Below are 22,244 nucleotides of genomic sequence, written 5' to 3'. Positions count from 1 at the left end.
CCTGCCTCAGCCTCCTGAGTAGCTGGGACTATAGGCATGCGCCACCATGCCCGGCTAATTTTTTCTATATTTTATATTTAGCTATCCATATAATTTCTTTCTATTTTTAGTAGAGATGGGGTCTCGCTCTTGCTCAGGCTGGTCTCGAACTCCTGAGCTCAAATGATCCGCCCACCTCGGCCTCCCAGAGTGCTAGGATTACAGGCGTGAGCCACCGCGCCCGGCCTCATTTCTAGTTTGTTGAGTGCTTTTGTCCTAAGGGGTGGTCATTTTGTCAATGGTTTTTTTTCTGTATTTATTGGGATGTCCATGGTCTTTGTCCTTTGTTCTACTGAAAGAGTGAATCCCATTAATTAACGTTTGGATGTTCAAACAACCTCACACTGCTTGGTCATGGTGTATAGGTTTCTTATCTTATGACATTTTTGCCTGGTTTTGGTATCAGGGTAATACTGGCCTCAGAGTGAATTGGTAAGTGTTCTCTCTTCTATGTTTTGGAAGAATGTGTGAAGAATTGATATTGATTCTTTAACTGTTTGGTGGAATTTACCAATGAAGCCAATGGGCCTAGGCTTTTCTTTGAAGATAGTTTTCTCTTTGCTTGTCATAGGTGTATTCAGATTTTGTATTTCTTCTAGAGAGAGTTTCTGTAGAGTGTGTCTTTCTAGGATTTTCTCCATCTTATTGATGCTATCTAACTCGCTGGTGTACCATTTATGTGCATTTTGGAAAGCTCCTTAGGGTCTGACTGCTCCTTTCTTCTTGAAACTCTCCCCGTTTCGTCTCCGTGATGAGCTTTCTCAGTAGTCTCGTGCCTGTGGCCTCACTAGGAGGATGATCATGGGGCTTCCCATCGAGTTCCTGTGAGGTTTAGACAGTGACACCTGGGAAGCATAGAGCATGGTTCTGGCGCTTGGGAAGAGCCGAGCACCTGCTCACTGTCATCCCTACGCTCCTGGCTTCCCTCGGCTCTCTGGCTATTCGTCCTCTGTCTCAGCAGGTACACTTCAGGCCAGTGGCTTTTGACGGGGGGTGACTTTACCTCCCTGGGGACCTTTGGCAATATTTGGAGACATTTTTGGTTGTCACACCCGGGGGATGCTACTGACAACTAGTGGGCAGAGCCCAGGGTACTGCTAAGCACCCCACAGGCACAGAACAGCCCTCAGAAGCAAGGAGTTATCCAGCCCCAAATGGTAGAGCTAAAATCTCCATGGAAACAGCGGGACATGGTTGTTGTAGAAAGAGTTGAAAATACAGATATATAGAGAAGGAGAAGAAGAAGAAAAATCCCCTCTAACCCTGCCACACTGAAGGAACTTCTGTTAGGAAAAAATATTTTTTTAAAAATAGGAATGTTTGTATATCGAGAATATTCTGGCTCCTTCAAACTTTCCCCGAGCTATATCACCTGCTTGGTTATGTGACAGTATGGTTGGTGCTATTTCTGAGCCTAGCAGGTCTTGGCCAGTCTGTAGATGTGCCTTCCCTTTCTTCCTGATGAGGGGCAGGGCCATGCCCAATGTCCAGGGTGGTCCCTAGAAGGTGGGCTTAGTCAGGTGAGGGTGGGCGGGGCACCTGGTTTATCTGCAGGTGGGACCCACAAGAAGTCATTCTCTGTGTTGCTTGATGTCTTTCCATTAAGCTCTGTGTGTACCTGGATGTGTGTGCACAGTACGTTCCCGTGTCAGCACCCAGCCAGAAGGTAGACAAGTGGATATTGCAGATTCTATAGCCTCGTTCATTATGGGAAAGTATAAAACTAGGGTTAATCCTGGTAGATCCACTTGGGTTGCATTCTTTGATTATGGGGTGGTTCCAAAGAGTTTTTGTGGGGCTGAGGACATGTGGCTTTGCTCCAGCTGAAGATAGACTTCACTAGTCCCCTCGGCAATCATTGCACCTTGAACCCACATGTCTTCTTCGTAAAGCTCTGTCTCTTGTGTGCTCAGGCGAGACCTGGGGCTGCGATGACATCTCCCAGGGGAGACCCTGGCCTGGCCTGGGTTCTCCTTGGAAAGGTAGCAGACCTGCCTGTCAGAAAGTTGCCGTGCATTGCTGCATGTCGAAGAGGCCAGGCCAGCCACCCAAAGGTGCTAAGGCTCAGCTGTGGCTGGGTGAACAGGTGCTCAGTATCTCAGTCCCCACCCTTTTATGGTTAGCAGAATCTCAGAGGCAGGCACCTTGGTCCCGTGTCACGCCCTGCTCCCGGTTTACAGCTGAGCCCCTGAGAAGCGGTGACTCTCCTGGCTGCTCAGTTGGGGTTGAGCCCGGGGCTCCTGCCTCCCAGGCCAGCGATCTGCCCTCTTCCCTTCTCCCCTCCCACGAGAGGTCTGAGCGTCTGAGTGAGCCCATCTGAGCCCCATGCGGGCCCAGAATCTCTACCCTCAGACCCCGCAAAAGCTGATCTGAGACCATGACCTTGGAATCACCAGGGTATTTCAAAAACAGGCAGGTTCCAAACCTACAGTAGAGACATCTCTCGGGGGTCAGCCAGGAGTGGGGACCACTGATCTTGCCCCTTCTTTTTACAGATGGAGAAGCAATATCCATCTTGAAGGAGGACTGGCCTTGGCCAATTAATCCCCCAACTCTCTCTCTCTCTCTCTCTCTCTCGTTTGGGAGGCATTGGGAGGCATGCACTTGTGGACTTGTATGTGCCGTGTGTTTGACCTTCTTCCCTTTTGTCTGCTTCAAACCTTCCCTGATACAGCATGTGGCCTGCGGTGTCCACTTGATGCTGATGTCACCCCACAAAGGAGACAGAATCCTGGGGACGTGTGATCCTGAGGTGGGGAGGGGGTGCTGTTCTTTAGGAGCTAAAATCTGCCGATTCGCTGAGCAGAGCCCCCAGTTGACAATAGGAGGGGTGGAAGCCGGCAGCTTAGAAAGGCACCTCCGGCTTTATGGAAGGTGACTTTGAAAGGCTGCATTTGTTCCTGACGAGGTCTGGGCAGCTGAGCTTTGCTGTGACAAATGATTCCAGCGCGAAGCCACGCTGTCAGGAGCAGTGGGGGATAAAAGGCTCCTTCTCAATGGCTCCCCTTAAACATTTTTCTTTTTATCACCAACTATTTCAAACACAGAGGAGGAGAGAATAGTACAATGAGGCCCCACCCACCTGTCACTCACCCCATTTGATAATTAGCAAGATTTTGCCACATTCCCTTCCTCTCTCCTCTCTCCCTCTCTTTTTCTTTCTGTCGAAGAATTTGAAGTAAAATCTCAATCGTAATGCGACTTCACCTTTACACATTTCTCTAAAAAAAAAAAGACATTTTCTTACATAACCACAAAGCCATTATCACACCTAACAAAATAAATATTAACCATTTGGGATCATCTCATACTCAGCCCATAATCAAATTTCCCTGTTTGTCTCAAAGGTATCTTTTTATACTATGATTGGTTCGTTGGTGTCTGGGTCCGGAAAAGGCCCACATGTGGCATTTTGTCGTTAGGTTTCTTAAGGCCCTTCCAACCCTGAGCTGATCACTTCCCAGCTTTGTATTATTTTTTTTAATTTAATGCCATTGACGTCTAGTGGAAACCTGGCTATTTCTCCCGGGATTGCTCCGCGCCTGGGCTTCTCTGCTTCCCTCCCACCCCTGCACTTCCTGTAAAGGGACATTAGCGTTAGAGACTCGCTTAGAATTCGGTTCAACTTTTCTTTTCACAAGAACTCTCCATGGGGTGTGCTGTGTGCTCTTGCATCTTATTAGGGCACATGTGGTCAGCTTGTCCTTTTTTAGGGGTGCTAGAAAGGATGTGTGTGTTCAGGCGGCGACAGCCTGACCCCTCCATGGTGAGGTTTCTTCTTTGGTAGCAAGTCTGCAAAGATGGCCCCCCAGTATTCACGCCCTCCGTAGTCCCCTCCCCCAGAGTCTGGGCTGGCTCTCTGACTTGCTTTGGGTACCAGCCTGCGGTAGGAAGGGACCCCGTGTGGTTTCTGAGGCGAGGTTCCCCTTTAGTCTTGCAGAACCCTCACTCTGGGAGGCCAGCTGCCACCTAAGGAGACTATTGTGTGGCCACCCTGCCAGGAAGCACCCAGGAGAGGTCACATGAAGAGAGGCAGGGAGAGACGCCTGCCTGTCCCCGCTGTTCCCACCCTCTCAGCCGAGGCATCGGACGTGGGAATGACGAAGCCATCTTGAGTGTCCTGCCTAGTTGAGTCTCCAGATCACTTCAGCCCCAGCGGCCATTTGACTCCAGCTGTATGACAGCCCCGAGTGAGATCTGCCCAGCCCAGCCCAGTCAACTCTCGCTCGGTCAGCTCTGAATGGAGAGACACTATGATGTTGTTATTAGTCACCACGTTTAAGGATGGCTTGTTATTAACTGGGGCATCCATCAACTTTTCCTCTAAATGTTTCACCCATTGCCTGAATCAATTATTTTATTAGAAGTTACAAACTGATTTTCTAACTCTGTCGTTCCTCCTCCATTGATTTGCAGGAAATCTTTCCTTCAGCCACTAGGACTCCTTGGTTACCCTGAAATATGGTCCCCAGACAGCAGACAGGGAAATGTGCGATTCTTTCCTCTTGGCTCTTGGCCCACCCCCCTTGTAAAGTGAGGACCAGACTCTTCCTGGATTCCCTGGCCCAGATCAAGGCAGGAGAGAAAGACGAGACAGATAAGAGAGGTCCGAGGAAGGTGAACAGGGGACTTGGTTTCCAAGGAAACTACAAGGTAATTCTCAGGCCCTCTGAGGATCATCATTTCTTTGTCTTGCTAAAAGCCAGATGCTGTCACCTTCTCAGCCAGCTCAGATGCTTGGGTAGGCACCCAAATGGGTGTGTGTTGGGGGAGGGTGATGGGCCTAGAGAGCTTCGGGGCGCTGCTTCCTCCCCGGGCCTGGATTCTCATCTGGCCTGGTTCCTCACCCCTTTCTCTCAAAGACAGGCCCTTACCCCAAATCTCCTCAAGCCACGGAACGCCTAGTTCTGGGGCGAGGGCTGCAGCAAAGCTGTCTTTCCAGGAGCTCCAAGGGACAGGATCACTTTGCTCAGAGCCCTGTCCTGGGCCTTCCTCTGTGAGAATAAACAGTTTGAAGACCCTGCCTGGTTCCAGGGTGGGGGACGGCAGCCATCCATATCCTCCAGGAAGAAAACGAACAACGAGCCTGTGTCCAGAGATCACAGGGGACTCCAGAGCAGCCTGGCTGTGGTGCAAGATCTGTTGGGACAGTTAAGAGCCACCATTTAATGAGCACTTACTAAGTACGGATAGACTCAGCCATGTAGCGTTGCAGGCAGGTGACCTCACTAATCCTCGCAAGGACTCCCGAAGGCGGTGCTCTTCACTCCAACTTACAGACTAGGGATGGGCGCCCAGCAAGGCTGAGTCACTCGTCCAAGGTCACAGAGCGCCCCTGCTGTCCACTCGTAGACCAGGATTCAGACATTCTGCCCTTGCCATGTCCCCTCCTGCTGGGAGATATTCTGGCGATGGGTACAACCTTGTTATTTTATTATTTACCTCCAACTGTGTATCCAGCTTTTTTTTTTTTTTTTTTTAGCTGACCCAGAATGTGTATAAAGGATCAACTGGAGTCCTACCCCAGGCTGGTGCTGAGTTCTGATTGGCTGGGTTGGCCTGGGCGTGTCATGTGGCACCAGACACAGTAACTGGACCAAGGTGGAGCTGGTGCTATGCCTTTGACACTCCCCAGTGTAGGACACGCCTCGTTTGTTGTAAAATAGTATCTGACAGCATCCAGTTCAATGGATATATGGAGGAAATTCCTCCAAACACAATGTCCCCCTCATTGGAAAAAATGACTGGACACACAGGAACATTTTCATGGTGCTGCTTAAGCAAACCAAGCTCTCATCAGTGCGGGGAGGGGACGTCATTGCCCACAATGATGGTGCTGTCTGAGCTCTAGTTAGAAGGGGAGGGTCCAGTGTTCCCCAGGGGGGGTGTCCTTGTCCAGGTGTGGCCTGGTTCACATTAGGCCAGGGTCACCTCCACCCAAGGTGGATTTGCTGACCACCTCTCAGGAAACCAGAACAGTGCTGGGTGCTTTTGCCTGGGATTTCATCTCATGGCCCCGATAAACTCGAGAGATAGGGACCACTGTAACGCCCATTTCACAGGTGAGAGAGCTGAGGCTCAGCCCGCCTCGCTCATTCAAGGTCACGTAGCTGGTTTCCTAAATAGAGGCAGGATTAGCATTCTGGTCTTGGAACCGTCTGTTCTCTTCCCTGCCGACAAGGAAACCTTACCATTGCTGATTAGTTAAGACTTTAGATTATATTTTGTCTGATCACAACGATAATACCTAGTTAAATAGAGAGATTTTAGAAAATACAGAGAAAAAGGAAAACATCAAAGTAACTGTGCCTCCCATCCAAAGAGAAAACATGTATATTCTTAGATCAGTGGTCTCCCCCTGGAGAATGCATTACAATTACCTGCAGGGCTTGTGAAAGACACAGATTTTTTGGCCCCATCCCCAGAATGTTTGAGTCAGTAGAGCAAGGGTGGGGCTAAGAATATGCATTTCTAATGAGTTCCCAGGTGACGCTACTGTTTTTGAAGACCCCATTTTGGGACCACTGCTTAGATCAAGGTCTCGCAAACTCGGCACTATTGACATTTGGGGCCAGATGATTCTCTGCGGGGGGGTCTGTCTTGTGCATTATAGGGTGCTTAGCAGAATCCCGGGCCTCTACCCACTAGATGCCATAGCACCTTCCCCCTGAGTTGTGCCAGCCAGGACTGTTTCCAGACATTGCCAAATGTCCTCGGGAGGGGCACAATTGTCCCCAGTGAGAACCCCTGTTCTATTCTTGTTTTCTATGTCCATTTATATTCATACAGACACTCCTCTGACACACACACACACACACACACACACATATGCACACACATGCATGAACACACATACACATATTTCCTTTTCCTCAAGAATGTCAAACTATAAATACAGTTTTATAACTTGCTCTTTTTCACCTAACAACACATTGCCAATTAACTCAGCAATTAGCTCTGCTGGCAGCAAAGAGAAACAGGTTTTCTGCACAGATGATGCAGGAAGCATCAGTTCGAGCCCACCACGTGGCTCTGGGCCAGGAAGCAGGCGGTGGAGAGGGCGCCTTTCAGACCACAGTCCTCCCCCAGCACAGGTGCAGGAACTTCAGGCTTCGGGCAGGCATGTCCACGCCTCGCAAAGCTGTCTGTCTTCCCAAAGCCCTGGGCTCAGCTCGGAAGAAAAATGAACCATCTGACAACATGGTTGTGAATTTACAACAGAGGTGGTCAGAGATGCAGGGCTGTTCCCTCTGGCTTTGCACCTTCTTCCACCCTCAGTGGGTTCCAGAGATGGACCAAGAGAGCCTGAGCTTGTGCAGACTGGGGAGTGAGGGTTTCTGGCGGTCCCCCTTTGCCTGGGAGGGGCCAGGCTGTGCTTGTGACGAGCAATGGCTGCTGCTTTTCAGGCTGGCAGGCTGCTTGCCACACAGCCATGACAAAGGCCTGGGAGGTGGTTCCTGGAGTTGCTGGCTTTTGCTGTCCTGGTTATCCCTGAGGTCCTCCTGCCTGCCAGCCTCATGGTTTCATTGTCCTCAAATCAGGAATCAGCCACTGCCCACCACCACCAAGAGTGGGGTTGTTCTTAGGGCTGCCAGCCGGCATTGGGGCTGCTGCTGGGAGCTGCAAGCGGCCAGCTGGGTGGGTATGTTGGGAGGGGAATACTAGGAAGATGAGAGGGCCACGTCTAGCTGTGTCCACTGTGGCTGCGTCTCCCAACATCCTCTGCTCCCTCCTCCAGCCGCTGCTGCGGAGCTCCAAATGGTGGAATTGACTTGGACTCCAGGGATGGGTTCTGATTGGTCTAAACCAATCCATGTTACCCCATCCTTGGTTCCATGGGGATTCCTTATTTGGTACAGAGAAGGATGCTTCTCTGCTCCCAGGGATGTGTAGGAACTGTGCGAGAGTGTGGTGTGTGCATCTATTTCCAACTGTGTAGTCGAGTTGGTAGCGTGAAATCAGCTATGATGGAGTATTTACACCACAGAAATTGGCAAATGCTACAAATCAGGGCTTTCTCCCCCGGCACCTGCCAGAGAGTTGACTTACGTAACGGCACACCGCTGACCCTTCCCACTGATTGTCACCCAGGAGCCAGGAAGCCCAGCTGCGGCTGGTGGCCACTCTGTGACCACAGAGGTGTGAGGGTAGGAGGAGGTCAAGACCTTGGAGGACAGCAGAGAGAATCACCATAGCTTTTGATGACATGTGTGATTATGCCTCACTTCTGGACTTTTTGGTTACATTTTCCCACATTCTTCTTTTTTTTTTTTTTTTTTTTGAGACAGAGTCTTGCTCTGTCACCCTGGGTAGAGTACAGTGGTGAGTCAGCCTAACTCACAGCAACCTCAAACTCCTGGGCTCAAGCGATCCTCCTGCCTCAGCCTCCCGAGGAGCTGGGACTACAGGCATGTGCCACCATGCCTGGCTAATTATTTTGTTTTTTTGTAGAAATGTTGTTTTGTTGTCTTGCTGTATTGCCCAGACTAGTCTCGAACTCCTGGCCTCAAACGATTTTCCCGCCTCGGCATCCCAGTGTGTTGGGATTACGGGCATGAGCCATGGTGCCCAGGCCCTTTGTTGTTTTGTGAGGACTATTAGTCGAGGATAATTTAACAACTTCTGGAACACAAATCTGGCCTGCACAGAGACTTGGCTGGACACTGTGAATCCACTGATGTCCCAGCTTTTGCTCCACTGGTGTCCCAGCTGCCCAGGGGCTCGGGTATGTGGGGCAAAGGTGGGACTGCATGAATCTGAGCAGGATTTTGGCTTATTCTCCTGGAGTTTTTCCAGAAAAGAAATGATGGGCCAGGTAGTTAGGGAGCAATGATTCCACAGCTATAGATACCAAACTGCATTTTATTTTTTTCCCTGGGAAATCTCCCAACCCTATTCATATGCTTTGTTCTCTTTTATACTAAAGGATGTGGAGCAAAGCAGAACATAGTGTCTTGGGGAAAAATGGAGGAAACAGCCCAACTTTAGGGACGTTTCTGGAAGGAATGGAGAATGAATTTTCTGTGTTCTCTCCCAGGGCGTGCATGGTCAGCGGCCTTGGACCAGGCGGAGAAACACGTCCCGCCAGCTGTCCCGCAGCTCGTTTAGAGCCCTTAGGAGCTGGTGCTGCTCTTTAAAAAAAAGCCAAAACCCTTTGCAGCCCGGCTTCTCACCCTCTTATGCTGGGGAATCGGTGTTTTCAAAGGTCATCACAGGCCACGTTCGCCCTCCCGCTGCCCAGTGCTGGGGGCAGTCTCTGCTGGCCGCTCCTCCCTTGCCCCTTGGCAGCATCCTCTGAGCACCCATCCCCTGGAAGCAAGGCCTTCTCCTGGCCTCCGGGACATTTCTTCTCCTGTCTTGGGCTCTTTCTGTCTCTCTCCTGGGGGGCTGGGGGCTCACCTCCTCCCGATGAAGTCTCCCCTGGGTTCTGTCTTTTGTGCTCCTGTCTTTGGGCCTCCTCAGCGATTTCCCCTTTTCTGTGGTTTCAGCGACCCTGTCTCTCTGGAATGGGGGTGGACAGCCTCGGGACGCTGTGAGTTCTCCAGCACCACAACTGTCCTCCCCCCAAAAGACGGCCGCTCGTGCAGGGCTGGCAGAGAGAGCTTCAGGGAGCCTGACTCAGGACGCACGCGGGGGTCAGGGGTCTCAAACTGCCGTGCTGGGAAGGGCCAGGCAGGTGATACAGAGGCGTGGTTGGGGCCAGGTGAGGGCAGTAGGGAGGGATGGGCTGAGGTCAGCTGCACGGAGGGGCCTGGGCAGAGGGCGAGGGACGGCTCGGCTCCAACTGGCTGTCACCACGTGGGAGTGAGGAGGCTCAGCAGTGCCGGAATAACCACGTCTACCTTGCAGGGGTGTCGATGAGGATAAATGAGAGCTGTGTGCACGGCACCTGGCACGCAGCAGCCTGCCGACGTGCATAGCCACCTCCTGGAGGAATGTTTAAAAAAAAATTTTTTTTTTAAATTAATTTTTTCAGAGACATGGTCTCACTCTGTCACCCAGGCTGGAGTGTAGTGGTGCGATCCTAGCTAACTCCTGGGCTCAAGCGATCCTCCTGCCTCAGGCTCCCGAGTAGCTGGGACTACAGGTGCGTGCCACCACGCCTGGCTAATTTTTTTCTATTTTTTGTAGAGACCAGGTCTCGCTCTTGCTTAGGCTGGTCTCAAACTCCTGACCTCAAGCTATCCTCCCGCCTCAGCCTCCCAGAGTGCTAGGATTACAGGCGTGAGCCTCTGTGCCTGGCTGGGGAAGCATCTCAATTCTTCCACATTGAGCTCTCTCTTTTCTGACTGGCTGTCACAGTGTCGTGGCCCTCCTGTGGTCCTAATAAAACATGTCTTGAGTGCTCAGATGTATCAGTTAGCTATTGCACAATAGTGTTGTTTAACAAATTGTTCCCAAAGTCAATGGCTTACAGCAACAATGAGTTAGTCTCCCGATTTCACAGATTGGTCCGAGCCTGGCCGGTCCGGGCTGGACTTTGGCTGGGCGGCTGGGGCAGCTCTGCTGCTCCCTGCCGGTCTGCGGCTCGGCTGCAGCGGGTCCCCTCCACGAGCCCTAATCCTCGCTGGCCGGGAGGGGTGGCTGGGGCACGTTTCTCTCAGAGCACTGGTAGAGGCACAAGAGGGCGAGCGGAATAAATGAGACTCCTTGGGATGTGGCAGGTTATCACTTTTGCTCATGTGCCATCAGCCAGAGCAAATGCTCAAAGTCAAGGGGCAGGGAAGTGCCCTCGCTGTGACAAGGTGGCAGTGAAAGTGTGCACGCAGCAAGAGGTGGAGAGTCGGGCTGCACTTGAGTCCACCATGCAGGAATGGGCAGCCTGTTTCGGGTGAGTGCCTCTTTGCAGTGGCTGACTCACGGGATAGGACCCTTCCTGAGTGGCCCTGGACCCTGTTACGAGCCATCACCCGGGGAGGGGTTCGAGCAGCCGAAGCAACATGTATGAGCAAGGCTTAGAGCCGGCACTTCTGTGCAGAGGGGTAGGGAGGGGAGAGAGGACACATCCTGGAGGTGTGGTGCATGCAGTAGGTGTCTACTCAGTGTTTGATGAGGAAACTTAGACTGTCTTCTGTCCAGGATTGAGGGAAGCAGATTTTCCCTGGGTTGAGGTGGTGAGGAGCCCGGTTCGGGGAGGCCTGGGGGGCTTCGACTCCCAGAGGGCAGGAGCCCTGTCAAAGAGGGCGGGTGACAGAAGGAGTTTGTGTTTGGTTTGAAATGTATTCCTTCAGGGTTTTCTTTTTTCTCAAGCAAGTTAGTTTCTTTTCAGCATTTCCTTTCACTTTGTTTTAGATATATCGTTTTAGAAATAGTATGACTGGATTAAAACATTTATCGAGGACAAGAAACACCTGGTATAGTCAGCAAAAAGTCCTGATCTTCAGTGGACAACTTGATGGCATTGATCACAGCTACGTCCATGCAGTCAACACCCGCATGACACACGGGACATACCCAGCCGCCCCGGAGGCCCCTCATGCCTCCTCTCAGAGGCCACCTCTGTTCCGACTTCTGTTGCTACTGTCTGTGCTATTGTCTGTTCTGGAACTTCAAAGACAGTGGATCCCACATATGTGCTCTTTTTCCTGGATTTTTTCTCCTGATTCTATGCTTGTGAGATTTATTCACGTTCTTGCATGGAGAAGCGGTTTGTTCTTTTTTCTTCTTGGTTCCGTAGTATTCCACTGTGTGCGTGTTACATGGTTCGTCCCTTCTGCCACTGAGGGGCACTTGGGTTGTTGCTAGTTTTGGGCTATATTGAGCAAGCCTGCTATGAACATGGCTGTACGTATCTTTTGGTGGGAAATACGTGTTCATTTCTCTGGGGTATCTACCTAGGAGTGGGACTGCGGAATCGTAGGGTGGACACATGTTCAGCTTCAGCAGACAGAGAGGGCCAAGGGTTTTCCAACGTGGTTGTATATAACGGGATTCTCTCTCTCCCTTTCCCCTTCCCTCCTCCTGCCTTCCCTCCCTCCCTCTCTTTCTTTCTTTCCTTCTTTGCTCCCCAATTTGAATTTCAAAGTTGATAGGGGAATTTAGCCCATTCACGTTTATTGTGACAACTGACATATTTGTTTTTATCCTTTTCATATTATTTTACGTTTACCATTTGTATTAGTCATGGCTCAGTTGCAAGTAACAGAAATCACCCAGTTTAAGCAGAGAGAGATTTATGCGTGGAATTAGGTGCTTACAAAATCACTGGAATGACCAGAAGGGCAGGTTTTGAGTTGAGCTTTCAGATTGACTGCCTGACGGCAATCGGCAATCGCAGAATGAGCCTGAAAGAGAGCCACTATTTCTGGCATAACCAGGAAGCTGGGGACTCAGATGCTGGTCCAGTGCCACACCATCCCTGCTGGACGCAGCTGCCACCCCCATGGGCTCCAGGACTCCACGGTCTGGCTGGGAGTCACCCCCGCAGATGAAGCGCGTGCTGCCTCTGCCCTGGGGCCCTGGCTCCACCACCACCGCCCACGTTTTCGTCTTAACCTTATTTAAACTCCTAATTCTCTTTTACCGTACCCAAGTTAAACATAAAAATACCCAACCCTCTAACGTTTCTCTTGTCCGCTCTGCCCACATCACCCCAAAAGAGAACTCTGGAACTTTTACTTCCCTTCCCTCCTGCCCTTGCTGCTGCGCTCAACTCAACATCTGAGTTTTGCAGCTGCATTTAGGATTTTTAGTTCCAGTCTCAGGCTATTCAATATTTAGTTTACTCTTATGGTATGCTTCCTGCATTGCAATAATTCCTCCTCAATCATGCTATTCTATTTCCCAGACACGTCATCGTCCACTGAAACGCAGCCATACACAGCTGTCGCTCACTGCTACGTCTTGTGTTCTCTGTCTTCCACTCTTCAGAGACTTTTGTTCCAATCTGATTTTCGACTCCCTAGAGTGTTTTCTGGTCGGTTTCCCTGGCTTTCTTTTCCCCGTCTGCTGCTTTTTCTCACCAGTCGGCAAATTGGTTCTCTCCCTTCTCACTGCCAGGGACGCCGCGAGAAGCCTGCTGCTCTGTCGTCGCGGGGCTTTCTGTCTGGAGGCTCCTCAGACTTTATCTGTGGGGTTCAGACGTCTCGCCAGGCTGAGTCTAGGTGTGTATTTTCTACCCATCGCTCCGGCCTGGAGCCCTTTCACATCTCAAGATCCAAGTCTCTCTTCTACTCTATTATTTCTTAAATTACCACACCTCCCTTTGTTCCTTTCTCTCCTTTTAGAAACACTATTACTTACAATTTAGGGTCCTAGATCTGATTCTCCAGCCTCTTATCTCTTTATTCGTGCTTTCGTCTCTTTGTGCTTTTGTTCGGTATCGTGAGCGAGCTCTTCCATCTGATCTTCTGGAATGCAGCTTTTGTTCTCGAAGGATCTTTCCTTTTTTCACTTCCTGTATTGAATTTTTAATTGTGAATTTTGGGTGGTGTCTCTGAGTGCTGAGTTCTCGAAAGCCTCCCCCCTGCAGGTTCTCATTCGTGTCACCGAGGCCTCTTCCCTTTGTGCTGAGGGCAGAGGCGGCCCTGCGTGGGTCAGACCTACAAGGGGTAGAAGACCAGGGCTGGGCACAACCCACTTGGCCCAACTGGGACCCTTCACCGAGATGTGTCATGGGAGGGTAATTTGTACTCTCAGGTCTTGACAGTGGGAGCAGAAGGCCAGTGGCAAAAGCTATACAGCTTCCAAAGAAGGCATGGCCCACGTCAGATGTGGCCAAGCTGGCTAATGGAAAAGGACTGGCGGTGGCGGGGCACGGAGAGCAATGGAGAGGGAGCTTTCCCAAGAGAGGATTAGCACCCAGTGGAGGAGTGTGTCCGCTATGCGGGAGGAAGAGCCAAAGGATATATGGTAACCAGAAGAGGAACTGTGGCAAGGACAGTGTTCACTAAATTTGGCTCATTTTCTTCCTGGCACACAGCTAAACTACAGTTCCCAGCTTCCCCTGCAGCTGGGTGGGTCCCTGTCACTATGTGACCTGTTCCGGCCAATCAAATGTGAGCAGAAGGCACATGTGCCACTTCCATGGTTTTCCTGTGTGCAGCGATCTGGGAGGCCACATGTTGAGGATGGCAGGGCTCCATCATGGAGGGACCTTAGATTTTTGAGTCACTGCCTGCAGGGGAACTGCCCAGGACAAGCACTAGGAACATTCACGTTGGACTTGCATGAGCAAGAGATAAACTCGTTCAACTACGAAGATTTGGAGCGTGTTTGTTACAGCAGCTAGACTGTGCTGACTAATGCCGAAGTCTCCCCCTGGCAGGCTCACCCACACAGCTCACTGACCAGAACTGGGTTGCACGCTCACCCTGAGTCATTTGCAGGTGGGGTTGATATCCAAACAGTCTCAGGGTTCTGCCAGCAAGGAAGAGGTGGGAATTGATTTGGGGTAGGCAATCACTAGCAGCTGCTATGTGAGGCTAAACAGCTCTTTGTATATTTATTGGCTAATTCCACTTATTTTGTCAATTGCCTCTTCATGTCCTTTGCCTATTTGTCTACTGTGTTTTTCCTCTTGCTTAATGAATTGTATTAGGGATTGTAATGCACATCTGTCATTATTTTTGTCTACTCAGCATCTCAACCCCCTTCCTATATTTGGGGTATCCCCTGAATTCTGCTATGGAACCAGAAAATGTCGGGGGCTGGCTTTCCCAGCCTCCCTTGCGACTGGGACGCAGGCCCATGATTGAGGACCTGCCGTTCGGTTCAGAGGCTCTAGCATCCCAAATGGGATTGGAAGCTGCCAGTCAGAGGTAGCAGGGACCGTGCAGACGATTGTGGAGAGGACGGAAGCAATGGCAGCTGACCTGTGGCAGTGCTAGCTGTGGCGTCGTTCCCGGATCAGCTGTAGCACCATGGCTCTTCCCGTCTGGGAGGCCTGCAAGCCTGGTGCGCCAGCCTGCCCGGAAAGTCTGTGTGGTGTCCAAAATCCACTCCTTTTCCACTTAAATCAGCTAAGGTCAGTTTCTGTTGCTTGCAACAAAAATACTATGAAATTAATCCTTTGTCTGTATTATCTGTTACAAATCTTTTTTTCCATTTGTCATTTGTCTTTCAACCTTACATTTATAAGAGCTTTCCTGCGGAGAAGTTTTAGAATCTTATGCAAACTTTAGTTGCTTCTGCCTTTCAGGTCATATTTAGAAAGGCCTGCCAGCATCCAAGATTATAAACATATTCACCCATATATTAAGTTAAAACGTTTTAACACCTTAATATTTGATTCAAATATTTATATTTATTTTATATTTTGCTGGTCACATCCCCTCAGTGTTGTTGGTACTGTTATGTCCTCTGTCCCCGTATTTCTTGTTTTGTGGTAGCTGAGTCTAGAGCAGGGGCCGGCAGACTTTCTCCATAGAGAGCCAGAGAGTAAATGGTTCAGGTTTTGTGGGCCGTAACGGCCCCTGTGGCAGTTCCTCAACTCTGTAGCAAGGACGCAGCCAAAGACAACGTGTAAACCACTGAGCAGGGACCTGTTCCGATGACACATGTGGGCCCTGGTTTGCAGGGCCCTGAGCCCAGGATGGCGGGGCTCCGGCCTGATGTGGCACTTCACTGGTGATGCCGTGTCCTTCCATTCAGAGGCACATAATGTCCTGGTGTTCCCAATTGCATCTTAACTTGAAAAATACAAAAAGCGGTCAAAATGGAAAGTGCAGTTTACTCATGACCCCACCACGTTTTTGGGGAAGTGTATAAATTGAGAAGTGAAAGTTCTGCTCCTTCCCCCTGAGACAGCCTCTATTAACAGCTGGGGACAGTTTTTTCTAGACTTTTAATACACATAAGACCACGCGTCTGCATCTGTGTGGGGCCGCACCCTTCTGTCCCACAGCTGTGTCTGGAGCCAGAAGGTTGGAGTGCTGACCTCCCTCCACGTCTGGGGGGCGGCTGGCTCATTAACCGCCTCCATGCGGGTAGGGCGACCGTGTGGAGGGCCAGGTCAGTGCCCCTCAGGCGGCTGGGGAGAGAGGAGACCTTCTCCTCTTTCTGAATCTTTTCTTACTCCTTTCCTTAGAATAAAGGAAATATCAGACCCAAATGGATTTTAAGTGACGCTTAGAATTTGAAAGAAATTTCCCCCGAGAGTCAGAGGAGGGGCAGAGACTGAACGTGTGTGTGCTGCTGGAGCAGACGCGCTTCCCTGCGGTGGTCACAGGCAGGCGGTGGCGGGGCCCTGGCACCCCACCCGGAGCGCCCTGGTTGCTGTGGGCCCAGCCCGGCCCGACACTGCGTCCCGCAGGCAGCCCTGGTCCCCCGTCCCTCCCAGGGGCTCGCCCCGCATCCACTAGGTGGCGCGCCCGGCCACGCGGTGCCTCCCGCTGCCTTGGGCGGGGCCGGGGGAGCGCTCGTGGCTCGGTTCCTGCCGGCTTGCGGGGTGGGGTGCGGGGTAAGCCCCAGTGCAGGGGGGAGAGGTGGGGGAGTCGCCAGCTGGAATCAGATGCAGCGCCACGCTGCAGTGACGGGTGTTAGCCTCAGATTCTTTCTGGCTCCTTTTTGGCCGAGGCTTTCAGAAAACAGGTGCCAGCAAGTCCCGCATCCCGAGGAGCCTGGCAAAGCTGGTCCCGGAGCTGGGGCTGGCTTTGGAGCTCCTGGATGGGCGGCCCCTCCAGCTGGCAGCGGTCAGGGAGGTGGAGCTGGGATTGGAGGGTTTGCTTCTGAGAAGGTGGAGGGGGCCTGAAAGTGCCCCAGCTCTCACCTCAAGTCAGTGTGGAGAGCCTTTGGGAGAGCGGGATTCATGTCCCCTGCAGCTGGGGAGACACCTGGTGGGTGACTGACACGCACCAGAGACAATGAAGTGGTGACTGGTGAGTGAATCCCCCCGAGGGGGCAGAGGTGGGAGCTGTGGTTCTGGAACTACACACCTGGGCTGGTCTGTGTCCCGGCCAGATGCCCTTTCCTGGGCACCCTGCTCCTTCCCTGGAGAAGCATCCTTGGCCCTTGGAGCCACAAGGCCTGTCATTCAGGTGACAGCTCACGGCCAATGGCTAACTGCTGTATCACCTCAAGATGGGGGTACATCTGTGTATCCCAGAGCCCCCTGCGGACCCGGCCAGGGCTGGACTTACCCTGAGACCTCGCCTTACCTCGGTCCTTTCTCCTTCCCTGTCCCACTGCCCTCATGCCCTGAGGGGCTCGTCCCTAGTACAGCCCTGTCTTGGGCTCTGCTTCTAGACACCTGAAGGCAGGGAGCACCAGAAGTGGTCCCGTGAAGTCGGCACCAAGGGTGGGATTCTGGAGCCTGTCGCTGGTGGTCCCCGCACGAGGTAGCAGAGCAGCTGCTCAGGCTTCCACCCGTGGTCACCTGGAACTGGATTCAGGTGGACAGGATGCCCCGGCTCGTGCAATATCACTGGTGTTGAGAGACATTAGGGAAAACAATAATTATAATGACCGTGGAAGGGAGAGGCTGTTGCTGAACATAACTGATGCTTTGAAGAGAGAAAGTGACAAGTTCAGGGCCGCAGATCACCAATTTAAAAATTTAAAGCAGAGTCAGAAGGATTCCTTGGCAGCCTTTAATGAAACTGTTCTTTTTTTTTTTTTTTTTAGACAGAGTCTTGCTCTGTCACCTGGGCTAGAGTGCTGTGGCGTCAGGTGTCAGCCTAGCTCATAGCAACCTCAAACTCCTGGGCTCAAGTTATCCTCCTGCCTCAGCCTCCCAAGTAGCTGGGACTACAGGCATGTGCCACCACACCTGGCTAATTTTTCTATTTTTAGTTGAGACGGGGTCTCACTCTTGCTCAGGCTGGTCTCGAACTCCTGAGCTCAAGCAATCCTTCCACCTCGGCCTCCCAGAGTGCTAGGATTACAGGCATGAGGCACCATGCCTGGCCAAGGAAACCCTTCTCTTCTACAGCCAGAGGGCAGATGGCTGGAGACAAGGTGCAGGACTTCAGAGAAAGTGGAATTCCCAGGCTGGGGAAGTCTCCTTTCCAAAGTCAGGGCCCCCGGGGAGGTGGGGTCCCTGAGACCTGAGATGGACTATCTGGGGATGCTCTTGAGAACCTCCAACCCCAAGATTCTTCTGTACCCACTGGCCTGCAGAAGCGGCCCATCCCGCTGTTGGTAAGCCTTAAAGACTATGCGGAACTGTGAATAAGGGGAGGTGCTTTTGAGGCAAGGCTTCCCTCTTTAGGTCTGCCCCCACCTCCCCTCTTGGCCCCCAGACTCAAACCTGGGCTCACAGCTCAGCATGACCTGACCAGGGAAGTGCTTTGCCTGGCGAGGGACAAGAGTGATTAACCACCGCAGGAGCTGTAGGGGCAGGCCACCAGGGACCCGCCAGGACTGGGAGGAGATTCCTGGGTGAGGACTCTGAAGGTTCTGGATCAGGGAGGGGGCTAGAGGCTGGGTACTGGAGAGTTTATCAGTATGGAAAGACTCAGATTGGAATCCTGGAAAGGCCCTAGAAGGATGGGTCTTGTGTTGCTGTGAGGGTTCTTGGAAGCTTGGGAAAACTGATGGTGTGCAGTCAATGAAGGGGAGGTGTCAGAGTGGCCACGGAGGAAGGGACGCAAATGGGAAAGCTAAATGCATCTTTTTTCATAGCCTGTGTAGGAGAACAGCCTGTTGCATAGCAAAACCGCTGTGATGACCAATGTTTGACTCCGGTATACCAAGGTGCTCTGCAGTAAGGTCTTTAAACAATGCCTGCAGCACAGATAACCCCTCATAAAGATGCTTATCTAACCTCTCCTGTGGTCACGAGTTTTGCAAGAAAGGCTGAGACGTGACCAGCTGCACATGTTTTACCAAAAAAGCTTGTTATATAAAGGATATTTTCTGCAGGGTGAGTGCGGGGATCCACTGTCTTGTGGCTGCCTGAGACATTGCCTCTGCTCACAAGTACCTATTAAATGTTTCTTCCCGAGACACTGGATTTGTCAGCCTTTTTCTCCAGTCCCTCATCTCCCATGGCCCTTGTGGGTAGGTCTGCATCGACCTGTTTGCCGTGGGACAGGTTGGAAAAGCCACCGACTGCCTAATTTCTCTGGGAGGGCCCAGCGCTCCACCCAAACGGCAAGGAAGGGCTGGCGAGGAGGCATGAGCCTTGTGGAGCACCGGAGGTGGCTGTCCTTGGGGGGGCCAGGCCTGGCAGGGGACAGGCTGCCACAGAGCTGGGCTCTTGCGCAGCCTTGGGCGTCATAGGATTCCCGAGTGGCAGAGGCCAGAGGGCAGCACTTAACTGTGACAAGCAAGGTGTGTGCAAGGACCAGAATGGACCTCCAGGTTGGGATGGCAGCCCGGGGCCTGACCCGCAGGGCCCCGTGGAGACGGCTGACAGGACGTGGCATTTCCAGGGGTGAGGTATCTAGGCAGCCAGCGAGGGTGTTGTTTAATGTGTGTAATCAAAAGTGACCAAGAATGGATCAGCAGATGGCTGAGGTCAGATGCCCCAACAGAAAGTCATGACCCTCCCCCAGTTTCCAGACCTGAGCCTGTTCCCAGACGCAGAATCTATCAACAGAAAGAGGGGCCGGTCCCTAAGGAAGGACCTGCAATGGCACGGTGAGTACGTACAGCACGGTGCCCAGTCCTTCCCTAAAGGGACTGCATCCGTGTCCTAGGGCCACCGTACAAACCTGCCACAGACCAGTGACTTAAACAACAGGCAGGTACTGTCTCATGGGTCTGGAGGCTGGAAGCCCAGAACCGCGGTGTCAGCAGGGGTGGATTCTGGTGGCTGCCGGCAGTCTCTGGAGTGCCCTGACTTGTAGACACATCACCCTGATCTCTGCCTTCGTCTTCCCGTGACGTTCTCCCTGTGTGCCTGTCTGTCTCCGTGTCCAAATTTCCCCTTTTTATGAGGACACAGTCACAGTGGATGAGGACCTCTCCCAGTGACCTCAGCTTGAGCATCTGCAAAGATTCTATCTCCAAATGAGGTCACATTCACAGGTACTGGGGCTTAGGATTTCAACATCTTTTGGGGAAGGCAGTGGGAGGCACACAATTTAACCCATAACAGGGAACTTAGCCATTTCTCTAGTAAGCACACATAGGGGAAAGGCATGGTCCGCTCTGGGCCTCTGGGAAGTGGACGGATGGAGCTAGAAGTGCAAGGGACTTATAGGGGTGGCACCTGTGACAGGGGCTAGCAGGAGTGGGCTGGGGACGTTCAGGCTATGATGAGGGTCTGATGCCTAGGAGAAGTGAGTGGGAAGGAAGGACGATTGGGTAGGAAAAGGGAGTCTCAGCTAGCCCAGCAGGGGCTCTAGAACAAAGATTACCCCACAAGAGGGGTCCCACTGGGAAGAAAATGCCAGGTCCTGACACCCCTGCTGTGTGTAGTTACTGGCTAAGAGCCGTGAAGGATGGGCATGGCCTTGACTCAAGCACAGTGGCCCTCTGTGGAGGCTGTCATCTCCCCCAGGGCAGGCTCTCTCTTGAAGGAGCTGCATGGCACCTCTCTAGGGTGGCCACCAGGGGTTTCCCAGATCTTTCAAGGGCTGTTGGATATATGGCCCAAATTGACACTGATTCCCAGAAACTCAAAGGCCGTATGTCACAGTACAGTGAGGGTGTAGGGGAACCAGGGATAAATGGAGACCTGGCCTAGGTCCATCTCACGACAGGCCTATTGTGTCCAGAGACCTCCTGTGGTGTCATTCTCCCAGCTCCTGATGTATAAATGGAACAGAAATACTTAGCCGTTTGCAGAACCTTCCTGATGGTCCCTTGACCTGAAGAATATGAACTATCATGTTAGGAAAGGCCAAATGGAAGCCTCCTCCCCACTGCCCCAACCCAGCTAAGGTAAAAAGTCAGAATCAATATTGCACTTCTGGAGGAATGACAGAGATTAGTGCCATCTTCAGAGGCCCAAGAATAAGAATGCAGGAGTGGGGGGATCTTTGTCACAGAGCTATTGAACGCCCCAGTCTGGCCCCTGCAAAACCACCTGGATCATGGCAGATGACAGTGGAGAATCACTAGCTCAACCGAGTAGTAGCCCCAAGTGCATCTTTTATGAGGGATGGGGTGTCTTTGCCAGAGCTGGGTAATGGTAATATCATCTTGGATATATGACATGCGCCATATACATTCATGGCTGTGTCAATTCTCCTGCTCACTACCACAGTATAATCTGAAGGAACTCAGCCCCCCTGGACAGCCTGCAGACCACCGCGTCGGTCAGCTCTAGTAGCAGCATCATGTTAATCAGACTTACAGAGCACGAAGTGCAGGTCCACTGCAAGCCCTGGTAGAATGTGTGTGCTCCAGTGGGTGGGAGCTGGGCTGCCGCACTGGGGAAGTTTGAAAGGGCCCAGTGGTCTGGGCATGGTGGGCTGTCTCCTGCAAAGTAAAGGGTGGGTTATTCACCTGGTACCTTCTACCACTAGGAAAGAACTTCGGGTTTGGGGGCAGCATACTCAGCACTTGGCTTTGACCAAGTGCTGCTTTGACCCATTTATTGGGTGACACAGAAGGCTCTAGTTTGGAGCTGCAATCGTATAAGCCATCGTGCTTGGGACACATGACTCGCCAGACCCTATGGCACTAGAGGTATCTGCAGTAGAAAAGGTCACCATGTGGCGTCTCTGGCAAGCCCCGATAGAAAAGCAGATCCTGAGGGTGCTGGAACAAGGCCATGCCATCTGCAGCAGAGAAGGACTCCGGACACGTCCCTGGGCCATGGTATTTTAGAAACTGAGCATCTGATCAGGGTACATCAAGTGACCAAGTAGACATAACTTTTCACCATGAGCTGATGAGTCAGTCACCAAATCACAAGGCCAGGCTTCCATCATAGGGCAGAAGAGGCACCTTGGTTAATTTTATGTAATGTGAATTTCACCTCAATTTAAAGAAATAATAAAGAAAAGCAGCACCCCCCCCGCCCCCCGTCCCTCACATCCCCCACCCCAAACTGCTACAGCCGGGCTGAGCCTCCGTCTTCAATGAAATGGAGAGTTGGGTGATTTCCTGGTCTTGGGCATAGCAATGACTGACCCAGAGCTGTTCTTGCCGCTGGAAGTGAGGAGATGACGCATTACCTAAGACCACGAGCCTGTCTAGATTTTTCTGAACCAGGGCGGAGGGAAAGGTGCTGACAGAGCAAGAACAAAATGGCGCCACCTTGAGATTGCCCCTCACCTGTCCCGTTCCTTCTTGGGACGGGCCATACTGGGGTAGGCCCCTCCTCCCCCAAATCCTCTGCAGTTTTCGTGCCAGCACCCCCTCGCCCCTGC

Source organism: Eulemur rufifrons, chromosome 6 (assembly GCF_041146395.1).
Source record: "Eulemur rufifrons isolate Redbay chromosome 6, OSU_ERuf_1, whole genome shotgun sequence".
NCBI lineage: Eukaryota > Metazoa > Chordata > Mammalia > Primates > Lemuridae > Eulemur > Eulemur rufifrons.
This window is presented reverse-complemented; position numbering follows the sequence as displayed.